Here is a 13284-nt window from a genome sequence, read left to right as displayed (position 1 = left end):
AAAGTGCAACAATGAATGAATGGGAATCCAAAATCTCTATAAATGTTTATTGAAATTAATAATTAATAAAAGAAAGATAACCTGTACATTTTTGTATGTACAACAATAGATTCCTAATATGTTATTCTTTTTGTTTTTGTCTTTTTATTTTTAAAAAAATTTTATACTGATTTTTAAACAAAGTTTGAATACATTGTTTTTCACAAGAAATGTGTGTCAGGACTATATCTTTCTTCAATTCTGTTCAATTTGTATGCTGAGCAAATCATTTGAGGGACTAGACTTTGTGATAAAGAGTGTGGAAGGAAGACTCATCTCCAACCTGCATTATGTAGATGATACAACCTTGCTGGCTGAAAGGGAGGAGAACTTAAAACTCTTGTTGCAGAAGATCAAAAAATACAGCCTTCAGGACGGATATTTAAATATCAAGTAAGCAAAAATCCTCACTATAGGGCCAGTAAATAAAATCATAATAGTTGGAGAAATGATTGAAGTTGTTAACAATTTCATCTTACTTGGATCTACAATCAACACACTTGGTACCAGAACTCAAGAAAGAAAAGATGTATTACACTGGCAAAAATCTGCTGTTAAGGATATCTCCAAAGTTCTGAAGAGCAAGGATGTCAGTTCAAAGACTAGGTGTACCTGATTGAAACCTTGGGCTTTTCAATTACTTTAAGACCCTCGATGAGATGGATTGATTTATTCTCTGGGGGTGGGTGTGTCAGAGACAGTGAGGTTGGTGCAGGGCAGAGCAGTGTTTAGGGCTCTGGTACATAAGGTCATTATGAGTTGCAAGGGACTCGACGACACATGACGACAACAACAACATCTGAAAGTTGGACGATGGCTAAGGATGACAGAAGAGGAATCGATGCCTTTGAGTTGTGTAGTGATATTGGAGAAGAGCACTGGATATCCAAAGAACTGTTAGATGAATAAATAATGTTTTGGGAGAAAGTACAACCAGAGTGATCCTTAGAGGCAAAGATAATGAAGCTTCATCTCACATACTTTGGCCATGTGGTCAGTAGGTGTCAGTCCTTGGAAAAGGACATTATGTCTGGAAAGTTAGAGTTTTAATGTAGGAAAGGAAGACCTTGAAGAAGATGAATTGACACAGTGACTGTAACATTGGGCTCAAGTATATTAGAGATGGTGGGAATGTCACAGAATAGGGCAGGGAGCCATTGTTCATAATGTTGATATGAGTCGTAGTCAACTTGACTGCATGTAACAACAAGAACATCATTTACAAATGTTAACACCTGTCATTGAATGCAAGAAGATAGATAGTAGCAGTGTTTGATTTGTGTGTATTTGATTGGTTGAGGAATTTAACAAAATTATGGTATTTGGGATAATTATCTCAGAAGGTCACTAGGAGTCTGAGCCAACTTGATGGCACCTAACAACAACAATGTAAAATACTTTTATATTTAAAATTTCATATTCCTTGTAGCATCATTTCTTTTTAAATTAGATTTTACATTAATAGATAGACATTCCTTTAAAAAATGAGCTTAGATGAAGACACTGTTAACTCATTCTGTGAAGAAATATTACAAAAGTCAGATTTGTACTTTCTTATCTCTAATATTAACAAACTCAATAATTTGTGCACCAGTAGTTACAGTCAGTCCTATTTCTATTTGTGTAAAGCTAGTGTGACTTGGAGTACTTCTCACCAAATGATGAAATTAAAGTGATATTCAATATTTCCTGTGGATTCATGTTAATTTGTACCTTTAATTTGTTACCATTCACAGCAGAACAATTTCCGCACTCAGTTTCCTATTGAAAACAATCCTCAATTTGCTAGAACCATGCAATCTAAGAAATAGAGAGGCTGTATTGATTTTCTATAAAAGAAGCAGATTACATTTCTTTGTAAAATGTCCTTTATAACACACACACACACACACTCAAATCTGTCGTTTATGGTAATATGGGTTCTAATTATTTCATGAAAATTAGTTGAAATTATTCACCATAATATATCTGTATATTTTTACCCCCTCTTTGTTGTGGGAAGATAGAGCTTTTCTGATATTTGCTATCTTGATCACAGATTAGTTCCCAGAAATTAATTGTAATTGACAACCAAAATGATTAAATAAATATGAAAAAGTAAATGAAAGCTTTCAAAAGGATTTCAGAAAGATACACATGTGGTCCTAGATTCTTCCCTTTGCTCATTCCTAGAATTTGGCAAAATAAAATAGAGATTGTGGAAATAAAATATTTTATTAAAATAGTAGAAACCATTACTCATTAAGATGAACTCTATTGGCCTACTGTTAAAGAGTTGTGCTGCAAACCCAAAAACATGTGATTTGAATCCACCAGTTGGGGGAAAGTAAGTCTCAATCTGTGGGACTTACTGTCTCTGAAAACCTACTGGAGTGTCAGCTCTGAGTTGGTTCTGATTTGACTACTCATATTTACAACAAAAGCAATAACAAAAATAAAATTAAAAGTGTTTCTTTCAGATATTTACAGCAAATTTATACAGGAATCACATAATTGATAATCAGTTTCCTTTTTTAAAAATAAGTAGTGCATTATTGTGAGAAATAATTGGGGGAAATCCCAGCAAACTTCAGTAAATGCTCTGATTAAGAGAACATCTAGGACAGATGATCTTGTACTCTGTAGAGAAACAATTTTCCCCATTAGTAAGAGTAGGAATGGAAAAGATATTACCTCATTGTTGGAAGCTGTTAATTTTTGCTCCATTACACCTGGAGAAGGTAAAATAATAATGATTTTTTTTTTTACTGTATTTGCCTCTGCACGTTGTTTTGATGTGCAATCAAGTTGCCTGTGACTCATAGTTGACACTGTACAACAGCTCTGAACCCTGCTCTATTGTGAGCCAACCTTATTGTCTTGGACACACTTATCCCCACTACTCCAGTCACTGAGTCAATCCATCTCACTAGGGTCTTCCTCTCTTGCACTGTCCCTCTGCCTTCCCAAGCATAATGTCCCTCTCGAAGGACTGGTTCCTCCTTACAATATGCCCAAAGTAAGTCAGATGAAGCTTCAGAATCCTTGACTCCAAGGAGCAGCCTGGCTTCACCTTCTCCAGAACAAATCTTTTTGTTTGTCTGGCAGTTCATGATATATTCAATACTCTTCTCCAGCACCACAGCTCAAAGACATCAATTCTCCTATCATCCCTAGTCATTGTCCAGCTTTCTGATGCATAGCAAGTAATTGCAAAGACCATGTGCTGGATCAGGCACACCTTAGCCTCTAGACTGACATTGTTGCTCTTTAGTACTTTAGTACTTGTCTCACATCTGTTTTGGACCTTAAGTGTTAAAATGAAAAGAAGTTAACTATGCAGGTGTTTGTACACCGCTGTATGATGACCGTAGGCCATTGAGACCAGAAGGAATGTTTTCCTCGTGGCAAAGACTTCAAAGAAGAATATCTGAGCAACACAGCCATTGTAGGAGATGAACTTGTCTCTAGTGAGAAAGCCGACTATCACCTTGAGAGTGCCCTTGATTCAGACCATGGTCTTTTCAGTCACTTAATCTAGTGCTTAGAGTTGGGCAATGTATAAGGATGACGGAAGAATATACTGTCGACTGGAAAAAGAACAGATAGGTCTTGAAGAAGGTACAGCCAGAGGGCCCGCTGATGGCAAGGATGGTGCAGATTGGTCTCACATAATTTGAGCTTGTTGCCAGGAAAGGTACTTGTATGTACTCGGAGAAGTACATAATGCTTGGAAAGTTGGGGAGATGGCAGAAAAGAGGAAGGCTCTCAACTGAGTTCATTGACATGTAACTGTAGCAATGGGCATGTTAGATATTGTGACATTGACACAGTATTATTGGCACACAGTTGTCCACAGGGTCGCTATGACATGTTCTCAGTAGCACCTAACAATACCTTTTCTGGACAGAGTGAATGAGCTAAAGAGGATGAAAATGTTAATGAAAGAGAGTATCCTTCTGTATCAGGAAGGGGCATGGCTGGATTAAAATCAGGAGTATATAGCATCAATCTTGAAAGAATTCTGGAAAGCCAAAATGCTCATGTCATGTAATAAATTTCTAATTCATTTCCTCTGTTCTTTGGATTGCAGAAGATCATAGTCCTACCTGGGACTCGCGTAGTGTTCTCTTACTTTATTGGAAAGATTACTTCTTGTTCTATGTACAGGCTGCATTCTGAACACAATTAAGTAACTAAAACCATGAAACTTGCAGAAATTAGATCTGTTATGACCCACTCTGTCTTTAAACAGATCTGTTGTAAAACTTTGTATAGTATCTTGCAAACTAAAATAAATGCATTTGTAAGGAAAACAAATCACAACATATTTCTTTCTGCCAATGATACCATTTTGCAGGATTTGTATCAATTTCTTTTGGTTTGATCCCCCTATGGAGAATGATGAGCTCTAGTGGTTTCCAGAGGGAGTTATACAGCTTTCCAAAGGCCACACTGCTAGTGTCATGAATCCAGGGACTCTCCAGATAAAGATGGACTCTCCCCTCCCCTGTGATCTAAAGCTCCAGAAACCCAATGGAGGGTCAGCAATGAGTCCTTTGACACACAGGCAGGGAGGAAGTGATAGAGAATGAATTTGTACTTCTAGTCCAGAGATACTGATTCGGAATTTATATTTTACCTATTTCCAAGTGTTTATGTAAATGTAAGACCACTTGGAGAGCTCTAAGAATTACTTGGCACTCTTACTAAAATGTGGATTTGATTTCGTTTCGGAAGAGCGAAAATGTAAATTCTGAACAGGGTTTTGAACTGGAGCAAGTCACTTAGAACAACCTCTGCTATTTTCTAACACTCATCTGAGTTTCTTCTTGCCATAAAGTCTGACTAATAGCAACCCTTAGGACATAGTAGAAATGCCCCAAACAGTTTCTGAAACTGTGAAACTTTATGGGAGAAGAATACCTCATCTTGCTGCAGGTCTTTAGCGAGCTGGAGACTCCAGTCTCTGTTCAGCAAGATGGGTTTGTTAAAGTTGTCAAGAATACGGCCTACTTCAAGAGATACCAAGTGAAATTTAGAAGACAACGTGAGGGTAAAACGGAATACTATGCTCAGAAACTCTTGGTAATTCAGTTTAAAAATAAGTACAACACACCTAAGTACAGGATGTTAGTTCTTGTAACCAACAGAGATATAATTTGCTAGATTGCTCATGCCTGAGTACAAGGGAATATGATAGTCTGCCCAGCTTGTGTTCGTGAACTTCCTAAGTATGGTATGAAATTATGCTGTCATATATAGTGCTGGCCTACTGCTGGCCCGAAGGCTTCTTAATAGGTTTGTCATGATACAATCTATGAAGGCTAAGTGGAGGTAACTGGAGATGAATGAAAAGCATTAATGGCCAACCAGGTGTCTTTACCCACTGTTTGGATGCAGGCCTTGCCAGAACTACCATAAGAAAGAAAATTTTGGGACTCTGAAGGGAGGTGTGTCTATTACTCCAAACAATTCCCTGGTTATGATTCAGAAAGCACCGAATTCAATGCAGATGTACATCGGAAACACATCCTGGGTCAGAACGTTGCAGATGATAAGCGTTACTTAATGGAAGAAGATGAAGATGCTTAGAAGAAACAGTTCTCTCAATAAAGAACAATGTAGCTCCAGACATGATGGGGGAGATGTATAAGACAGCACACGCTGTCATACAAGAGAATCCAGTCTATGAGAAGAAGCCTAAGAAAGGTGTTAAAAAGAAGAGGTGGAATTGCCGCAAATGTCTTTTGCCCAGAAGAAAGTTCCAGTAGCTCAGAAGAAGGCAAGCTTCCCTCAGAGCCCAGGAGAGGGCTGCTGATAGCTAAGCCAATTTTCTGTGGAGATTTTTCACATAAAGACAATAAATTTATTGTTCAAGCAGGTCCCACTCCCGAAGAAAAAGAATACCTCATCTAGTGAGTGCAAACTGTCGACCTTGAGGTTAACAGCCAAGCAAATTTAACACTATGGACCCGGACCCCATTTCATTAATTGCCTTTATATCATTTCCTCTAAATTCAACATCTGCAGCAAAAGCCATTGACTGGCCAATACTCTAGCATGTGACTCTGATTTCACTTCCAGAGAGAGAAAGCCTTTCCCATCTGACTTTCATAGAGGATTGAAGGATGGAATACTCTCTACCTTGAAAGACTATCTGCTTGACCTTTTACATTTAAAGACTTTTAAAGTAGATACAATAATGAAACTATAGGCAGTCAAGTGGGGGGGGGGAAATAACAGCAAAACCACGAAAATGCAATATTAAATTATAAACACAATGGCTAATGTATTTATCAGATCTCTAACTTCAGTCTCAAACCTGCTTCAGGATCTGGGTTTCAAATTTGGCCTCCTCATACATCAGGAACCCCATGAAGTGGCACAAGATGGGATCTGAGATCTGCCTATAATCTCCTTCATCAGTGTTGGGAACCCCATGAAGTAGCAACCTGGGATTTCTATGATGCTGAACCTTGAGCCATTGTGTTGTCAAATGTCAGAAGTTACCCACGGTGGACAGTGTTTGGTGGACTTCTAGTTTCAGAAGGGTTTGGAAGCAGGAGTGGCATTCACTTTCTAAATCACAACTAATAAAAATTATTAATTCTACCCTCTGGAAAGTCTATGAACTTTGAGAAACGATGATAGTTATAGAATAAGGCTTCAGGTCTTTTGTTTATAGGGTCACTATTAGTCATGCTCAACTTGACATCTATCTACAATAACACAACAACAACTTCTATAATTATCAAATTACTTGTAAATTATTGGAGCAAACAAAATATTAATCAGTTACATGATATGCATCAGAGAGTTGGACAGTGACTACGGATGATAGAAAGAGAATTGATGCCTTTGAGCTGTGGTGCTGGAGAAAAGTGTTGAATATACCATGGACTGCTAGGAGAACAAACAGGTTTGTCTCGGAGTGCTCCTTGGAGTCAAGGATTCTGAAGCTTCGTCTGACCTACTTTGGGCAGGGTACATCCTGTTTGGGAGAGTGGAGGGACGGCGCAGGAGAGAAAGACCCTCGATTATATGGATCGATTCTGTGATTGGGGTGGTGGGAATGAGTGTGTTGGAGACGGTGAGGCTGGCACAGGATAGAGCAGGGTTTAGAGCTCTTCTACATAGGGTTGCTAAGAGTCACAAGCAACTCCGCGGCACATAACAACAACAACAACAAAGAAGATTAAAGTTTGAGGGAATTTTAGAGAGTATCACTTTTGGTCCGTACTGGGGAGAGTAGATCATTGGACAGAAGTCCCAGTGACTTAAGTGTTTAACTCTTGATTGCCAAATGCAAGTTCATTGATTTGAATCCACTGGTCCCTCTGGGGGAGATGGAGTTGAAAGTCTGCTTCTGGGAAGATTATACCCTTGGGAGTCCCATGAAGCAGTTTTATTTTGTCCTGTGGACTTGTTGTCAAGGAATCGGGATGATTCTAGAGTGCCTAGGGAAGCTGCCACAAACTTTATTTAAAATATATAATTAGCACAAACTTTATTTAAAACATTGATATGCGTTTCTAAAATGAGGAGTTTCATAGGAGAATATTTTCCATACATTGCCCTCTTGAACCAAAATTTGGAGAGATGGCTGCAATCTTCATCCCAAAAGTGATTAAAATGTCAGCATCATCAACTTCTAAGTATTAGCTGTGTTATCTAATGTAAAGCTCAGAACTCTCTGCTTTCTGGGAGCTTGAGTACTTTGGTAAAATAATACAATAACTGATACCTGATTTTCAAATGGCCATTTATTTTTTTCAGTATGTCTCATCATTTAAACAGTATCTGACTTTTCCCAAGTCATTACCTCCTGCTATTTTTGTTAGTGTGGTTGTATAAAAGGGATGTGTTTGTGTGTGCCTGAATTCTTTGCAATGTATATAGTCTTTGTTCACTACAAATTTCTGCTCAGAAAATGAAACCTCAAGGAGAAGAAACATTTTTATGCTGAAACTCAGATAAATTACCATTTTATCTTTCAGACTCCTGGAAGTTTCCAACCTAAATCTTCCCAGCACATCCAGATTATGGCTTTTGGAACAGCCTAATCACACAGTGGGAAAGATACGTTAATGGAAGTCAGAAGTAGGGCATTGAATAGACTAATGGAAGCTTTTTAGAATTCCAAGTACTCTTCATATTAGAACCTTTGTCATAAAGGTGACAATATTAACGATAATAATCCTCTCTAACAAAAAACTAATATCAGGTCTGTCTCCACAAGAACCACTGGTTCCAGTGTCCTTGGATGCCCTGATTTCCATTTCTAGTCCTGAGTACATAATCTTCAATTCAATAACCTAAATTTTCATTAGTAAAACAGACCATCAGTATGAATTCAGTAATTAGCTTCCCCGTTAGGGGGCTCATTTAATTTCAAAGCTAATGCTATCCATGTTTCCGTTTCTAATTATTCTAGTTATAGAAATGCTATAGTAACCAGACAACATGTTCTTCGAGGGGCTGAAACTGTGACATTGCCATGGCGTCAGCAAACTTCCATTAGAGATGTGATTATAGAACACAGTTCAGAACAACTGGAACTTTCATTTTGTTTCTTAAAATTCAGCTTTGCAATTTTTATGACAGAGAAATACAGAGTATCTCTCAGTCTGATTTCTTGAAAGAATTTGAAACCATTCCTCAACAATGTACATGTATTCATACCTTTCACAGTAGAAATACATAGATTATAATTATTTTGAGATAAATTCCCAGAAATCATGGAAAAAATATTAAAAAGAAATACATGCCTATGTGGAGAGATAGAGCATTAGCTTCCATTTCATTAACAGGTTGGATTTTTTAATAATTCAATGGTTATCAAAACAGGGAGACATTGAAATGTGAAGCTCTATGTATTTTCTGATTATTGAATACCATCAAGTTGGAATTGACCCATAGCTGACAATTCAGTAAGTTTTTGGAAGAAATAAGTTGTTCAGGAGGAGATTACACATCTTTGCTCCACAGAGCAACTGATGGATTCCAACCATATGCCTTTGCTTTAGCAGAACAACTCTTTACCTCCAAGCTACAGGCACTCCCTTCCGTTTCCTAATATAAGAACATTTTTTTGTTCATAAGAAAATGATAGTGTCCTTTTCTCTCTCCTTAAAATGTGATTTCTTAAAATGCACTTAACTCTAAGCCCTTGTTTTCATATTTTGCCATTAGTTTCTCTGGAGGAAAGATAGAGGTGGAAAAATTAGTGAGTAGGTAAATAACTAAATCCATGAACATATGACAACTGTGTAAGCTTGCACTGTGTAAGAAGAAGATAATGAGATGTTTAATTAATCAATTGACTGAAGGAGAGTCAAGGTTATTAACCACGTGGAGATCAACTTGGAAGATTTGGTCTAGAAAGTCTGATCAATCCATTAATCCAGAGAAACAATAGTTATGAGACTATCCACACAAAGTATAAGAACTATCAGATCAAAAGGAATCACAAACAGAGAAAATGAAAAGAAGCAATCAGCGAGAGACCCAAGGCCTCCTGTCATCAAAATAAGTACGGTCGCACGCAATGAGATAAATTGGTTCCTTTCTAAGTGCTTTGAATTATGATTAGGATGGCTATCCAAGAGTGATTTTTAAATGGTTAGGATGAGTTTTGCAAGTGAGAATATTACATCAACACTTTTTGAAATCTTGAGGGGAAAAAATGGTCAAGCTGTAAGAATGTTTGACCTCTCTTCTTAGAACCAAATCAAAGAAGGGCTATTTCATAAGAACAGAGCACCACCTTGTGTTGGTAAGTTATTACACCTTCCTGGCACACCTACGGGAGGCCTTTTCCATTGTTAGATGAGAGCTTTTCTGTAATACTACTGAGTTAGATAGGCAAGCGTAATAGCTATGTGTTGGCTGTGATTATGCTCCAAGACAGATAAAGACCTATACAGAGAAGATGAATCAGACAAAAGGGGGAAAAAATTGTGTGCTTTTAATATAAAAGCTTTTATATCAAGAAAGAATACTGTAAGCAAAATGTAACGTATAGCACGGATTCCAAATTGATTTTGTCTTTAACACATTACAGTCATTATATGTGTCTTAACTTGAACAAAATTAAATACCAAGGCTCAATGGAGCAATTTTGAATTTGAAATAACTTATAAGTGCTTTATTTGCTGAACATTCAAGAGATAAAAGCTATTTCATTTAGAAAACCATCATATATCGACTCTCTTAAGATGAAAACAAAATGACCTTAAATATGTCTAGTAAAAAAAAACAGTGTGCTTTATAAAAAGAAGATGCATTATTCAGATTGCATTACAAATTTCACTTTCCTTGAATCTCTGACCTACAGACTTTACTTTTTATATAAAATGGCAAACCTAAAGTCATGCAATCAATGTAAATGAAATCTTGTTCATTCTTTAATATCCAATTAAAATCTTAACCTAAACCCTTCTGTAGCTACTCCAGCTAGTTTGTATTTATTTCCTAAGTATTAGTTTACTATTAGTTTTTAACTATTGCTAACTATGGGCACTTGGTTTTGTAAAATTAAAATTCTTTTAAAGTAATTTCCCCCCACTTATCTTACTTTTTTCAACAGATGTGCTCTCCTTGAACCCAGGGACCTAATAGCAGTCTCTTTTAAGCAACCAAACGATCTAGAATAGTGATCTTCAATGGGACTTTTTTCATTTGTGGAAATGTCTTCCGCACTACTTAACATTTAAAACGCAGCTAGTATTATTAAGAAATTAAATGTTTAATAAAATTTCATTTCATTCTAAGTAGTTAGAGGCTACATGATTTATACATGATAATGAGGCTAGAACATGATTTAGTAGTAAAATATTATTTAATAAATAGCAATTTATTTGACCATAATGTGCTAAATGCTTCTATTTTTCAATGTGGAAAAATGACTGAATTTTTCAGTTTTATATTGTTGGTCTTATCTAAAGTTGACTCTTAAAACCTCAGTAGTTCATCTATGTGAGAATTATTTTTAATAAAATTTTTACTTTATGCTAATTCACTTATAAAATTCATATACATTGTTTTTCACACCAGATCTTTCCCATTTCCTTTACCCATCTCTCTTTCCACCCATTGTCAAATTGTGTGACCCTATGATTACCCCATATCCTCACCCCTCTACTCCTCCCCAACTTAGATCTTCATATATATTTTACTAGTTGTGTTTCTATTTCTGCAATGACGATCTTATACAATATTTGTCCTTATGGGACTGAGTTAGTTCACTCAGCATAATGCTCTCCAATCCCTCCCAAGTCAGGTAGTAATTTTCAAAATCATTGCTCCTGCATGCTGCATAGTATTCCATCGTGTGAATGTATCATAATTTCTCAATCCATTTGATTGCAGTTGGACGTTTGAGCTGTTTTCATGTTCTTGCAATGGTGAATAACACTGTTATGAACATTGGTGTACAAATCTCCGTTTGTGCCTCAGTTCTAATTTTCTCAGGCATTCTCTAAGTAGTGGAATTACTGGGTTATATGGAATTTCTATGTTCAGCTTTTGGAAGAAACGTCAAACTGCCTTCCAGAGTGGCTGTACCATTTTACAATCCCATCAACAGTGTATAAGAGTTCTTGCCTCTTTACATCCTCTCCAACTTTTATTTCTTGCTGTCCTGTTGAACTTTGCCACTATTACTAAGGTAAGATGATGATTTTTTTTTAAATAATCTAAATAACTTTTTAAACATTTTTTTAAAATTTTTATTGTATTATTTTTACGTGTACCATCAAATCAGATCTGACTGGTACAGGAGGAGATTGCCCCCTCCTTCTCCAGCAGAGGATCTGGTGGATTTGAACCACGTACCTCTGGGATTGTAGTGCAGCGTCTTGCCGCTAGGCCACCAGAGCTCCGTAATAATCTAAATAACTTTGAAAAAAAATGTTTAAATAGTTACATGTGTCATGGTACTACACATTTCATTTCTTAGTCATATTGGCAACATTTCAAGTATTCAGTGGTGTCTATTGCCCTTTACCCTCATTTTAAAGACAAAACAAACAAAAAAACCCCCAACCCAAAACACCAAACTTCTTTGTGCTGGATGAAGTGTTCCTCTTTTGCCATCATGATCAACTGAATTAAGATCGTATTGTTCTTGTTGTTGTTGATTGCTCTCAATAAAAGTCCTAAATCCTTTCTGTAACTATCATCATTTATCAAAGTTCATAGAATTTTCAGAGTCATTGTATCCTAAAAATGTTTTAGGATGGTATCCTACAAGGGTATGTGTATAAAACAATATTTTGCATTTTAATTTAAATTTCATTTACATTTCACTTATTCAATAAATGTCAGGTGCTTTGCCAGGTATTGGGGAAGACATAAAAATAAAACTGACCTGCTTTATCAGCTTAAGTTTTGTGGTTTGGGGTCCATAAAGTAATTATAATAGCTGATAGCATTTTTTCAGCATTTAAGTTTCCTAAAAGTATTTTTTTTATCTTATTTATGAGATATCCAACAAGTTATAATAAGGAAATTGGAGAGACTAAATAACTCCTTCAAGGTAATACGATGTCAAATGGAGAAGTAAGGATTGGAAGTCAGGTCCTAAAATGAGTCAGAAAACTGATGAACAGGCATCAGTTACTGAATTGTCTACAAATATGGAAAGGTCCACAAAGAATTACATTAAACCCAATACAGTGTGTATTTTAAGAGTATCATGAAAATGTTATTAGAACTTGGATGAGGAGGTAGAAAATCCTTCATGAGTATTATTGGTGCATATTTCTTTATGTCCAGATCAGTGAATCCAAGCAAAACTTAAGTAGACTTTAACCTAAGACTCAGATAAACAAATCTTTGCCAAGTCCTATCTAATTTGACTCAGAGGTAGAGCAAGTCCCCTGATCACGCAGTTGATGATATGCAGGATCTCTGTCCAAGCCCTTTCAGTGCTCTGCAGGCCTATTGGAGTAGGTATTGCAGAAGTTCACCAGATCGTGCTTTATGTGCAAAGTTCGTAGAGTTTCCAGAAGCATGTTATTTAGCAAGTGGATGTCACTCCTGCTTCCAAGTGCCAAATGGAAACACACTGCATTATCCTCTCGGACTGGGGTTGATGGGGCAGTCTTGTTTTCACCAAATTTTACTTTGGAAATGGAAGATTTTTTTATAATAATTTATATAACATAATATACAATTTATATTTATACAACATAATTTGGGAGCAGGAATGGCAGCCACTTCCTAAACAACATGTCTTTTGAAACTTTAAGAACTCTGAGA

The 13284-nt window shown here is 36.5% G+C and overlaps 1 pseudogene; it reads left to right on the top strand.

Annotated features, from left to right (window-relative positions):
• Positions 1-5007: 5007 nt before the first annotated feature.
• LOC102855684 lies at positions 5008-5846 on the top strand (annotated as a pseudogene).
• The last annotated feature ends 7438 nt before the right edge of the window (positions 5847-13284 follow it).

Source organism: Elephantulus edwardii, unplaced genomic scaffold (assembly GCF_000299155.1).
Source record: "Elephantulus edwardii isolate Elephantulus edwardi_28Jun2011 unplaced genomic scaffold, EleEdw1.0 scaffold00169, whole genome shotgun sequence".
NCBI classification, from domain to species: domain Eukaryota; kingdom Metazoa; phylum Chordata; class Mammalia; order Macroscelidea; family Macroscelididae; genus Elephantulus; species Elephantulus edwardii.
This window is presented reverse-complemented; position numbering and strand designations above follow the sequence as displayed.